Source organism: Manis javanica, chromosome 12 (assembly GCF_040802235.1).
Source record: "Manis javanica isolate MJ-LG chromosome 12, MJ_LKY, whole genome shotgun sequence".
NCBI classification, from domain to species: domain Eukaryota; kingdom Metazoa; phylum Chordata; class Mammalia; order Pholidota; family Manidae; genus Manis; species Manis javanica.
Genome location: NC_133167.1, coordinates 47902759 through 47917001, shown reverse-complemented (window position 1 = coordinate 47917001; position 14243 = coordinate 47902759). Strand labels below are relative to the sequence as shown.

The window sequence follows — 14243 nt, the reverse complement described above, 5'->3', positions numbered from 1 at the left end:
TCTGATTAACAATCTTTATTACATTTCAAAATAGAGATATGGTACTTTTGAGCCCACAAAATGTTCACACAAGATTTTAAATGTGACATTACAAAAGGTATATAATTTAACCTAGTACTCAAGAAAAGATTCATTGACATTTTCCTCTTTTATTCCTTTTACTTCTTTCCAAAACAAAGCAAACAGAACAATTTAAGTCAGGTCCCTCCTGTTTCAATGTAAGCCATACTTAAAGGAAGTAGCCATTGACGATCCTAAAGTAACAGTAAAAATTAGAAGAAAACTATGGACTTAGGAAATAGAGCTGAATGTAATCTGGATAACCTATAGCACTTCAAATACTATTTTTCAAATGTAATGTTCAATAAATATTTGAGGAACTAAACTGAGAATGATTTGTTACTTAAGGTTTGTCATATGGTAGAGTCCATATGCTATGTCTATGCAAGAAGCAACTTATTTATGTGATTTATTAGCTTATCACCCTTAATTCATTTAGATTCTGCCAGATTTGACAGTACATAGTATGAGACAGAAATGGCAATGAATAATTTAAATCCACAATTTAAAGTTTTATTTTAGCTATACTTTTAATCTCATCCTCCAATTAAATCATTTTTGTCAGATTAGATGGACAAACAAACATTTGATTTTGACTCCCTTTACTTGTTTCAAAGAAACTTTTTAAAGAAGCATTCAAAAAAGGGGGAAAAATTAGGGACAGTTAAGGTACGAAGTGAAAATAAAGAAGCTGAGAACCTCTAGGTGGTATAAACATTAGAAAAAGACAAAATAGTATGAAATAGAGACTATGTCCTATAAGTATTTTTCAAGTAAAAATGGGCCAATTTTTAAAGTTGAGAGAGGAGGCTTTTAAATAAACCTCGGTTAAAATTTCTAGAATGACATAAAAGTCTCTTTCTTGGAGGCTTACAAGATGAAATAGGAGGCTTTTTTCACCGCGCAATGAAGAGCCAATATAGTTTAGGTGGGAACATTTTACCATAGAAAGAATGAAGATAAGGTGTTTTGCGATTTACAAATACTTAAAAATCTGTTACTAATGTGTTCATTCTTAAGTTGTAAAATAAATTAACAAATACAACTTTTAAACAATACTGCTTCCTGAAGGGTATAACGAAAGTACTTTAGAAAGAATGGCCAAGAGAATGTTTAAGAAATTTAAATATTTATCTGATTTAATCGTTTGGAGAAAACTAACTCAAATTGATAGAATTCTACCTTAAGTAGGAGTAATGAAAAAGTAAACAGAAAATTACTGCTTTGGTAATATGAAGATGTAAAAGATATTGCTATGTGGACCACTCATATACAGCATGGTAAGTATAATTAATAATACTGTATTGTATATTTGAAAGTTGCTAAGAAAGTGGATCTTAAAAGTTTTTATCACAAGAAAAAAATGTTTCTTTTAGTATGTAACTGTGAGGTTTTAGCTGTTAATTAGACTTATTGTGGTAAACATTTTGCAACATATGCATATGTGCTACACCCAAAACTAATGTGTTTTATGTCAATTATGTCTCACTTATAAAAAAATAAACATTCATTGAAAGGAAAAAGTAGACCGTTGAGATATGCAATTATTTCCAGGTTGTATAAGTTTGAAGTAAAAATTACCTGTAAACTATTTTAAAAAGTGGATAAGATCAAGAGAAAGGAAAAAAAACAAGCATAAGTGTAAAGTGTGGAGATGATTTTCTCAAATATGCTTAAAGCTGATGGTTTTGTTACTTTAAAAAAAAGGTTATATGTATAAGGAATAGCTAATGTCAGCTCTTCTCTTTTTGATGTCACTTATCGTTCTTCTCAGATGTTTTGTGATTTTTAACTTGAGACAGTTTTCTCCTTAGGGTATGATCAGCTATGATCATTGATTAATATTTAGAGAGGTGTATAATGGGCCCAAATCAGGACCGAGCTCATGCTGTGGTTTGAGAAGGAGTGGGGGTTTTCATGCCCAGAACACAGAGCCCTTGGCACCATCACCTACGCTATATGCCATTTCAGTAGGCAACCTTGCCTGCCAGGGAGTCAGTCTCTCAATACTTCTGCCTTGCACAGTGCTGTTTGACTGTATGTAACACTCGTTATAATCAGAGAGTATGGCCAATGTAATTTATTGAATTTAGAGATTTACTTTGGGAATAAATTCTCAACTTTTGGAAATTGTCTGGATGTTAGAAAGAAATAGCTTTCTCTTTGCAAGGCACAATATTCAATATAATTATTCATATATAATATTTTTATATAAAAGAATATTTTATATAAAAGAAAAAAGATTTGTTTATTTAAATCTTAAGTTATGATCATTATATTAGTCTCCCATCATGGCTGTTTCTTTCCCCTGGTATTTCTAGAAGTTTTTATTTTTTAATGTTCTAATTTAGACTTACTTACTCATTATAGATTTAACCTTTTGTCACAATAAACTGGCCTTCTCTGCCTTGTTTAATGCTTGTTACTATGAAATTTACTTTCTTATTGATGTCATCCTGGTTTTCTTCCTGTGCTATTGTTCACAATCACCTGCTATACCTTGGGTAGAAACAATTGGTATTCTTTGCACTTACGAAGTTAATTTTTATTAATTTATATATAGTTTAAAAAATCAAATAGTGGCTAAAGGGTAAGGAAAAAAGGGCTCTAAGAATCCTCAACGCCCTTTCTAGCCCACTTCACTTCTTTAGAGGTGGCCACACTCACTTTTCTGAGTTCTTTCTTCTATTATTTCCATATTTCTATCTCTAATATCTGAACAATTTTATTCATAATCTAATGACTTTTCACATGGTAGATGAGGATTTTAACTCTCTTATAACTCCTTTATTTCCTCACCTATCCTCTCTATAAGTTTTGCTTAAATTTATGTTAATTATTTTCATTGTTACATTTTATTAAGTAGATACTGTTCACTAATGAGCCAAGTAGTATGTCCTGGATCTACCACTTACTACCTATGCTACCTTGGGCAAGTTACAGTTTATACTTAAAGTGATGATGGTTAACATTACCAGTAATCAGGTATAATGCATCTTTTATCCCCTGATATGATAAACTGAGAAGCATGCATCACTGTTGTCATGTTGTTGCCCCAAATGCATAACTTCTATCTAATCTAGAGAAAATAGCATACAAACTCAAATTAATGGGGAATCAATGAAATAAATGACCAGTACTCTTTAAAAGGTCATAAAGACAAGGAAAGACTGTGTAAATTCCACAGACTGGAGAAAAATAAGGAGACAAGACAAATTAATGTAATGTGGGATCTTGAATTAGATTGTGGAATAGAAAAAGAAGAATTCATAGAAAAATTGCTGAAGTTAAAATGGGTTTGTAGGTTAGTTAAAAGTATTGTACCAATGCTAAATCTTCATTTTTCCTAACTGTTCTACTATTATATAAGTTGTTAAAATTAGAGATATTGGGTAAAGGGATACATGAACACTGTACTATAACTTTTGTTAGTCCAAAATTATTTAAAAATAAGTAGTTAAAAAAATGAAAAAGACTGGGATGTTTGGGGACGGAGAAGGATATTTACCAGGATATTTATGATGGATTGCCTCTCATTCATTTTGGATGAAGCATAGTGAATCCTTTTTGACTTGTATATTTAAAGAAATCAAGGGTGTTTTTGTTTAACTATTATAATTTGTGTTCATTCTTTTCAATTTTTGTTCTATACTCTTTTTGAGAAACACAATTCTTAGGTTGGATCTCTCTGTTCTCTTTATTCAAGTATCTTATCTTTCATCATTTCATCTTTCATATTAACTTTTGCATTCTGGGAGAACTTTAAATCTATACCAAGGGTTTGATTTTCTGTAGTGACTACTAGCCTTTTATGGCAAAGACAAATTTATTTCTTTCCATTATATCATAGTTTCATACACTGTTTTCTTATAATTGCCAGCAACAATTTCACCTTTCCTGTTTTTCAGTTTGTAGTTACTGGAAGCACAGGTATATTTTTTAAAAATTATTTAATTTCCTCATATATATATATGCTTATACATGTGTATGCTATTTATGCTTGCCTTCAGTGTAGTGTCATATGCAAAAAATTTCTCATGGGACTCATATAGTGTACAATTTTCTGTTTATTCATTTTTGAATTAAGATCTATCCATGACAATTTTAAAAGATTAGTTTCATTGGTCCTTGATTCCCCTTACTGTCCCTCTGTCCCTTCTCATATTTATATCAAAAAGGAGGCTTGATACACAAAGAACCTATGCAATTTCTAGTGCCTAACTGGGTGAGTCTTTTGGGTTTCTTCTACCTAGTTCTCTGACTATTTAGTAAAATAATTAATTCTCTAGAAACTGAGGCTTTCTATAGTTTGACTACATACAGTGAATATAAATATATACCCTCTGTATGCTAAGAGCTGCAAAGCACAGGTTTTTTCTGTCCCTCTAGAATACAATGCTTTATAGCTGTCTTCCTTTACCCTGAGGACTTGCTGAATATGAGGGAATTTTGATTTCGAAGTTACTTTATAAAAAGTATTGATACTGAAATGAAGAAATGGTGAGGAAAAAGTACTGGAATTTTTCTGTAAAGTACAGATGCTAATTTTTAGATGAGTGCATGTTATAGGTCTCTGAGCTAGAAATAGACAGTGGTAGTAGGTCAAATCCCTTCTCAACTTACTTTGAATCAAAGGGTAAGATGTAACAAGCAAACTAAGTTGTATTTTTCATTCAAGTCCAATCAGTGCTTAATTAGAAGAAATTCCTCATAGCCTAGTGAGTAAATATTATCCTTAATATCAGATATTTTCATGAATAGCTAGTATACATTGGAGTTGAGTAAAGTGAACATTTAACTTAAAGATGAACTTCATTTATAATTTCCCATTTCCAGCAGCTCAATGAATTCTCATAAGAACAAATTTATTAGAGACCTACTTTAAGCAAAAATGGACAAATATTGTAAGAAAACAAACCTTTGTAATTCTCCACTGATACCCTTCTTACCTAGGGATATGATTTTGATCTTAAAAGCCCAATAGTTCCAAGTGCCCAGATATACAGAAACTTTCCTTTTTTCCTTCCTATCGTCTAGTTCAGTGGGATAATTTTGACATTGATTTTGCTTTATTGACTTCAAAACTTAATTCTGTATAAGATATGACTCTGCTGACTTAGGAAATGATACCTTAATCAATAGAGCATTAAATAGTAGTTTCCATATTGGTCTGCTTTACAATATATGCATTTGATTTGACAAAGCACAGTAACCTGTGGCTTCTAGTTAATGAGTAGTTTTTGGTAAACAGTATTTTACAGTAGTTAGACTTATGCTCTGAGCTATGAATATGTCTCTATTTTATTGATTAGATTTGCAGCTCCAAGATAGTTTTTACACTGAAATTGCTACTTTGGGATATATTCGATTAACATCCTTAAAATTATAATCATTAGAATTTTTAAAATGACTTACACCTATACAAACAACAGGCTCAATTTCTTCCAAGGAGTATTTCCACTTCTCTAAGTCTCCAAGGTTTTTGGTACACCAGGGAAAATTCACACAGGAAGAATAAAAGCTAATGTTTCAAATGTCAAAATTTAATATTAGTCTAGTACATTTTAGGAAAAGCCTCCTAATAATATAACAACATTTGTGTATTAAAATTTCTGTTATAATACAGATGCATAAAAACCAAAAGTAAGTAATTTTTCATACAGTAAAACATTTCTACAGTGTTGCACAGTTCTAGAAAACTACAGAAGAAATTTGGAATTTCTGTTCCTGTAGGGCTGTCTACTGTTCTACTGAGGGCTGTCAAATTACTTAAAAAAAGAATTGAATATAAAATACATACATCATTCAGCCTTAAAAACCCAATATATAAAAACAGGATATACAAAATATAAAACTATACAACAGCCTTGTGTTCCAGTTTTGACTTTGAAAGTCTATTAAATTTTCATTTTTTTCCTCATCTGTAACAAAAGGGGAATTGTAGGTTTTTTCTGTCCTTCTTAACTCAAGCTTCCCATGATCCAGCATGTCTAAATTAAAAATAAAAAATGCCAAATTTCATTGATTCTGATTTCACATTTCAAAACTACTGAATTGGGATACATTTACAATTGATGGCAACGTTTTTTCCTTTCATAGTTATACATAAAGTAAAATGGTGTGTCTTACAATTCGTGATGTCTCACATTCGGTGAAATCTGATGTTACAGTTGTGTGAGACATGAGCTCTGAAGTAAGCCAGTTAATCAGTTTATAGTTCTTCAACTCTTCCCTAATTCTTAAATCTTAACTTTGGCAAGATCAAAATATTCCCTAGTATGTATTCCATGTGATCATCAGACTTATTATAGCCATTAACACACAGGTTAAATTCCAGAGTGAAATAAGTCAGTTGTTTTTTCCCCTTTGGCTTGTGCATAGGGGAGCAAAGATTTGTGTCAGGATACAATGGTTAAAGCTCCTCTTAGCAGCATTTCTCTAGATATGCAAGAGACAGGTTTCTGAGTGCAGGTTTATACCTATATGCACTGTTATGATTTATATTCAACATGTGTAATTTTAATATTATTAAATTGAAGAGTAAGATACCATGTTTTCTGTATAATTTCTGCCATTTCCTATTCACAGATCTAAGAAAATGTAGAAAAGTCTATACTCTTATACTAGAAGAATTAAACTTTAAGTATGTTTAACATTAACATTCTTTGGAAATTTCTCCTTTCCAGTACCACTCCATCCTCTGTTGGAATTATTCAGGCAGTGCACTTCGATCATTTGTGTTCATATTTTTTTATATATATGTATATACATACACACATACTCATATATATAATCAGTAACTGAAAATAACTAGCACTTATATAATATAGCTTAGTTATTCCAGCTTTTTCTAGCGAAGTATATTTGAAGAAAATATTAACATCAGAGGAAGTCTCAGAAGATTCTGATACTATAATGAACTATAAATAAGGTTTAGTAATACTATAACCTTTGACACTAGGTCAGAATTATGGTTTTATTTCATGTCTGCAGAGTGGTAACAGGAGTTGAGGAATGCCCTGAGTGGTGATAGAGTGAGGGGACACGAGAGTGGGAGACTCCTTAAAATGACAGTCTTGGTATTAAGTTCCATCATATGGGATGGGTCAGAAACAGAAACAGGAGTGTGAAATAGCTAATCACCATCATTTTATTGTGAAGTGTATGCCTATTTTCTTCCCAAAAGTACATCACAAGCAAGATTCATACTACCATCACAACAGTTACTCAATTGGTGGTTCTTTATTAGAGATAGAGTCTCATTTCCCTAAAGTGATGATGCAAGACTTTCACTAAGAAACCGCACCATATTTTCTGCTACATGATAGCTGAATTATATTGAAAAAATTCTAACTAGATTCCCACTCTTTGGCCTGGGTCTGATTTACTATGCATGGGTACAGTTCCCAAATGGGAGAGCAGATTATTAACTGTTTTCATCTCCCTGAGTAGACCATTAATTGTTTTCATTTCAACATAATAGCATAATGTTATATGCCATTAATATAGATAGTAAAAATCTGAGTATATGAAATATCTAGGCAAATTCTTAGAGACAGAAAGTATATTAAAAGTTACCAGGGGCTGGGAAGAGAGGGGAATGGGAAGTTATTGATTAATGGGTACAGAGATTTTATTTGGAGTGATGAGAAAGTTTGTAGACAGTGGTGATGACTGCACAGCTTTTGGATGTCAGTAATACTACTGAGTTATCCACTTAAAACTGGCAAATTCTGTTATATATATATATATTTTACCACAGAAAATAAAACATTTTTGACCATGTGTGGTTTATAACTTTTTTTAGGTTAATAATTTTTATTAAAAAAACATATAAAGAAATAAAAAGAAAACTTTCATGTGAATGGTAAGCCTGACACTCAGAAATCAGATTTGAAAAATTAAAAATTTTTCTCCAGCAGATGTCTTCTGTAAACTTAGCAAACTTCTACAGTCAAGGTAAGACTAAAAGCAGAGGTTAGTATATGACATTTTTCTGTATTTCAAATATGTATTTGATTTATCTTTACTTTTTGTTCTTTGTGGTGTGACTCAATTTTTTTTTGGTATCATTAATCTACAATTACATGAAGAACATTATGTTTACTAGGCTCTCCCCTTCACCAAATCCCCCCGACATACCCCTTCACAGTCACTGTCCATCAGTGTAGTAAGATGCTGTGAAATCACTACTTGTCTTCTCTGTGTTGCACAGCCCTCCCTGTGTCCCCCAACACTATACATGCTAATTGTAATGCCCCCTGTCTTTTTCCCTGCCCTTATCCCTTCCTTCCAACCCATTCTCTCCAGTCCCTTTCCCTTTGGTAACTGTTAGTCCATTCTTGGGAGCTGTGAGTCTGCTGCTGTTTTGTTCCTTCAATTTTCCTTTGTTTTTATACTCCACATATGAGTGAAATCATTTGGTACTTGTCTTTCTCCACCTGGCTTATTTCACTGAGCATAATACCCTCTAGTTCCATCCATGTTGTTACAAATGGTAGGATCTGGCTTTTTTTGTTATGGCTGAGTAATATTCCATTGTGTATATGTACCACATCTTCTTTATCTACTGATGGGCATTTAGGTTGCTTCCATATCTTGGCTATTGTAAATAGGGCAGCAATAAACATAGGGGTGCATCTGTCTTTTTCAAACTGGAGTGCTGCATTCTTAGGGTAAATTCCTGGAAGTGGAATTCCTGGGTCAAATGGTATTTCTATTCTGAGGATTTTGAGGAACCTCCATACTGCTTTCCACAATGGTTGAACTAATTTACATTCCCACCAGCAGTGTAGGAGGTTTACCCTTTCTCCATAACCTCGCCAACATTTGTTGTTGTTTATCTTTTGGACGGTAGCCATCCTTACTGGTGTGAGGTGATATCTCATTGTGGTTTTAATTTGCATTTCTCTGATAACTAGTGATGTGGAGCATCTTTTCATGTGCCTGTTGGCCATCTGAATTTCTTCTTTGCAGAACTGTCTGCTCATCTCCTCTGTCCATTTTTTAACTGAATTATCTGCTTTTTGTTTGTTGAGGTGTGTGAACTCTATATATTTTGGACGTCAAGCCTTTATCAGTCAGATCTGTCATTTACGAATATATTCTCCCATATTGTAGGGTACCTTTTTGTTCTATTGATGGTGTCATTTGCTGTACAGAAGCTGTTCAGCTTGATGTAGTTCCATTTGTTCATTTTTGCTTTTGTTCTCCTTCCCTGGGGAGATATGTTCATGAAGAAGTCACTCATGTTTATGTCCAAGAGATTTTTGCCTATGTTTTTTTCTAAGAGTTTTATGGTTTCATGACTTACATTCAGGTCTTTGATCCATTTCAAATTTACTTTTGTGTATGGGGTTAGACAGTGATCCAGTTTCATTCTCTTACATGCAGCTGTCCAGTTTTGCCAGCACCATCTGTTGAAGAGACTGTCATTTCCCTATTGTATGTCCATGGCTCCTTTATCATACATTAATTGACCATATATGTTTGGGTTAATGTATGCAGTCTCTTTTCTGTTCCACTGGTCTGTGGCTCTGTTCTTGTGCCAGTACCAAACTGTCTTGATTACTGTGGCTTTGTAGTAGAGCTTGAAGTTGGGGAGTGAGATCCCTGCCACTTTATTCTTCCTTCTCAGAATTGCTTTGGCTATTCGGGGTCTTTGGTGTTTCCATATGAATTTTTGAACTATTTGTTCCAGTTCATTGAAGAATGTTGTTGGTAATTTGATAGGGATTGCATCAAATCTGTATATTGCTTTGGGCAGGATGGCCATTTTGGCGATAATAATTCTTCCTAGCCAGGAGCATGGGATGAGTTTCCATTTGTTAGTGTCCTCTTTAATTTCTCTTAAGAGTGTCTTGTAGTTTTTGGGGGTATAGGTCTTTCACTTCCTTGGTTAGGTTTATTCCTAGGTATTTTATTCTTTTTGATGCAGTTGTGAATAGAATTGTTTTCCTGATTACTCTTTCTATTAGTTCATCGTTAGTGTATAGGAAAGCAACAGATTTCTGTGTGTTAATTTTGTATCCTGCAACTTTGCTGTATTCTGTTTTCTGTTCTAGTAGTTTTGGAGTGGAGTCTTTAGGGTTTTTTTATGTACAATATCATGTCATCTGCAAATAGTGATGGTTTGACTTCTTCTTTACCAATCTGGATTCCTTGTATTTCTTTTGTCTAATTGCCATGGATAGGACCTCCAGTACTATGTTGAATAACAGTGGGGAGAGTGGGCATCCCTGTTTTTGTTCCCGATCTCAGAGGAAATGCTTTCAGCTTCTCGCTGTTCAGTATGATGTTAGCTGTGGGTTTATCATATATGGCCTTTATTATGTTGAAGTACTTGCCATCTATGCCCATTTTGTTGAGAGTTTTTATCATGAATGGATGGCGAATTTTGTTGAATGCTTTTTCAGCATCTATGGAGATGATCATGTGGTTTTTGTCCTTTTTGTTGATGTGGTGGATGATGTTGATGGATTTTCGAATGTTGTACCATCCTTGCATCCCTGGGATGAATCCCACTTGGTAATGGTGTATGATCCTGTTGACGTATTTTTTAATTCCGTTTGCTAATATTTTGTTGAGTATTTTGCATCTATGTTCATCAGGGATATTGGTCTGTAGTTTTCTTTTTTGGTCGGTTCTTTGCCTAGTTTTGGTATTAGGGTGATGTTGGCTTCATAGAGTGAGTTTGGGAGTATTCCCTCCTCTTCTCTTTATTGGAAAACCTTAAGGAGAATTGGTATTATGTCTTCTCTGTATGTCTGATACAATTCTGGGGTAAATCTATCTGGCCCGGGGGTTTTGTTGTTGGGTAGTTTTTTGATTACCGCTTCAATTTTGTTGGTGGTAGTTGGTCTGTTTAGATTTTCTGTTTCTTTCTGGGTCAGTCTTGGAAGGTTGTATTTTTCTAAGAAGTTATCCATTTCTCCTAGGTTTCCCTTGTTAGCATATAGGTTTTCATAGTATTCTCTAATAATTCTTTGTATTTCTGTGGGGGTCTGTCCTGATTTTTCCTTTCTCATTCCTGATTCTGTTGATGTGTGTTGACTCTCTTTTTCTCTTATTAAGTCTGGCTAGAGGCTTATCTATTTTGTTTATTTTCTCAAAGAACCAGTTCTTGGTTTCACTGATTTTTTTCTACTGTTTTATTCTTCTCAATTTTATTTATTTTTTCTCTGATCTTTATTATGTCCCTCCGTCTCCTGACCTTAGGCCTCACTTATTCTTCTTTTTCCAATTTTGATAATTGTGACATTAGACTATTCATTTGGGACTGTTCTTCCTTCTTTAAATATGCCTGGATTGCTATATACTTTCCTCTTAAGACTGCTTTTCCTGCATCTCACAGAAGTTGGGGCTTTGTGTTGTTGTTGTCATTTGTTTCCATATATTGACCCATTGATTATTTAAGGAGCATGTTTTTAAGTGTCCATGTGTTTGTGAGCCTTTTTGCTTTCTTTGTACAATTTATTTCTAGTTTTAAACCTTTGTGGTCTGAAAAGTTGGTTGGTAGGATTTCAATCTTTTTGAATTTACTGAGGCTCTTTTTGTGGCCTAGTATGTGGTCTATTCTGGAGAATGTTCCATGTGCACTTGAGAAGAATGTATATCCTGTTGCTTTTGGATGTAGAGTTCTATAGATGTCTGTTAGGTCCATCTGTTCTAGTGTGTTGTTCAGTGCCTCTGTGTCCTTACTTATTTTCTCTCTGGTGAATCTGTCCTTTGGAGTGAGTGGTGTGTTAAAGTCTCCCAAAATGAATGCATTGCATTCTATTTCCTCCTTTAATTCTGTTAGTATTTGATTCACATATGTTGGTGCTCCTGTATTGGGTGCATATATGTTTATAATGGTTATATCCTCTTGTTGGACTGAGCCCTTTATCATTATGTAATGTCCTTCTTTATCTCTTGTTACTTTCTTTGTTTTTGAAGTCTATTTTGTCTGATACTAGTACTGCTATACCTGCTTTTTTCATTCTAAAATGAATGCATTGCATTCTATTTCATCCTTTAGTTCTGTTAGTATCTGTTTCACATATGCTGGTGCTCCTGTGTTGGGTGCATATATATTTATAATGGTTGTATCCTCTTGTTTGACTGAGCTCTTTATCATTATGTAATGTCCTTCTTTATCTCTTGTTACTTTCTTTGTTTTGAAGTCTATTTTGTCTGATACTAGTACTGCAACACCTGCTTTTTTCTCCCTGTTGTTTGCATGAAATATCTTTTTCCACCCCTTGTCTTTTAATCTGTGCATGTCTTTGGGTTTGAGGTGAGTCTCTTGTAAGCAGCTTATAGATGGGTCTGGCTTTTTTGTCCATTCTGTTACTCTGTGTCTTTTGATTGGGGCATTCAGTCCATTTACATTTAGGGTGACTATTGAAAGATATGTACTTATTGCCATTGCAGGGTTTAGATTTGTGGTTACCAGAGGTTCAAGGTTAGCTTCTTTACTATCTTACTATTTTTGTCCTTGTTCTTTGCCATTTTAATTATTATGTGTCTTGTTGTTGTCCTCTTTGGGTCCTTTCTTTTGGGATTTCTGTGTGCTTCCATAGCCTGAGCAAGTATTTCCTCCCCCAGTTTGGGGAAGTTCTCAGCAATTGTTTCTTCAAAGACATTTTCTATCCCTTTTTCTCTCTCTTCTTCTTCTGGTACCCCTTTAATGCGGATATTGTTCCTTTTGGATTGGTCACACAGTTCTCTTAATATTGTTTCATTTCTGGAGATCCTTTTATCTATCTCTGCATCAACTTCTATGTGTTCCTGCTCTCTGGTTTTTATTCCATCAATGGCCTCTTGCATCTTATCCATTCTGCTTTTAAATCCTTCTGGAGATTGTTTCATTCCTGTAATCTCACTCCGGATGTCATCTCTTAGCTCTTGTATATTTCTCTGCTGCTCTGTCAGCATGTTTATGATTTTTATTTTGAATTCTTTTTCAGGGAGACTGGTTAGGTGTATCTCTGCTGATCTCTCTCAGGGGTTGTCTGAACTATTTTGGACTGGACTAAATTTTTTTGCCTTTTCATTGTGATAGCGGTGGCTGTAGGCAGGTTGCAGGTGTGTCAGCTGGGAAAGTTCTTTCCTGCTTGCTGGATGCCTTGCCTTTCTCCGCTGCCTGTGTCGGTTACTCACACTCCTGGAGCAGCCACCGGGTTAATCCCCTAAGCTGCTGTGGGCAGGATCTCCGTCAACGCAGCGTGGAGCCCTGCGGGGAGTGGCAGGCATGTCAGGTGCACTCCTCTGCAATAGTGGCGCCCCTGCCAGGCAGCTGTGTGCCAGCAGTAGCCTTTGGGTCTGGCCCGGGCGGCTGTGCATCAGGCTGGAATTCTGGTCAGGTGCTGGGAGTGTGGCTGCTCCCTCTAGCACCGCTGCAGGTATGCACGGGCCTCTCCCGCATGAGCCTCTACTGGGCTCCTTTGGCGTCGCTGCCACTGGTGCGTGCACGCCACTCCCGGGCTGTTCACTTGCCGCCACGGTGGGCTCACATGAGCTGCTCCCGGTCCCCTCCAGCGCCACCACCTCCAGCGTGCTGCCACTCTCCCACTACTGGGCCAGTGTGTCGGGGTCCGCGCCAGTTGGGGGAATGACTGGCAGGCTGCTTAGTGCCATGAGGGGCTTCAGAGCTGCGCTGCCGCCCAGGGGTTTAGGGCGCCTAAATTTCCCTGGGATTCCCAGCTGCTGGCTAAGTGTGCCGGGATGACTTCATCCAGCTGTGGGGTCCCTGTCTCTTTAAGATTTGCAAAAAGCACTCTTTTGTTTTGTCTTAGGTGCGCCAGTTGTGGGGACCTGCCCACAGGTTTTGCTTTTCTGTTTCTCTAATATCCAGTACCCCGTGCACCTTGTGTCTGCTCTCTGGTTGCAGATTTCTAGAGCTGGTTGTTTAGCAGTCCTGGGCTTTCACTCCCTCCCCGTTCTGACTCCTTTCTTCCCGCTGGGTTCTGGGGTGGGGGAGCATTTGGGTCCCGCCTGGCCACGGCTTCTATCTTACCCCCTTCGTGTGATGCTGAGTTCTCGCAGATGTAGATGTATCCTGGCTGTTGTACTGCATCAAGTGGTGTCTCTTTTAGGAATAGTTGTATTTATTATATTTTCATAAATATATATGTTTTTAGGAAGAGATTTCCACTGAACTACTCACGCTGCCATCTTCCCATGATCTCTGGTTTATAACT

At 35.6% G+C, this 14243-nt stretch overlaps 1 protein-coding gene across 1 annotated transcript in view; it reads right to left on the bottom strand.

Annotated features, from left to right (window-relative positions):
• BOLL (boule homolog, RNA binding protein) overlaps positions 1-14243 on the bottom strand; it is a 65526-nt gene that overhangs the window by 23492 nt on the left and 27791 nt on the right.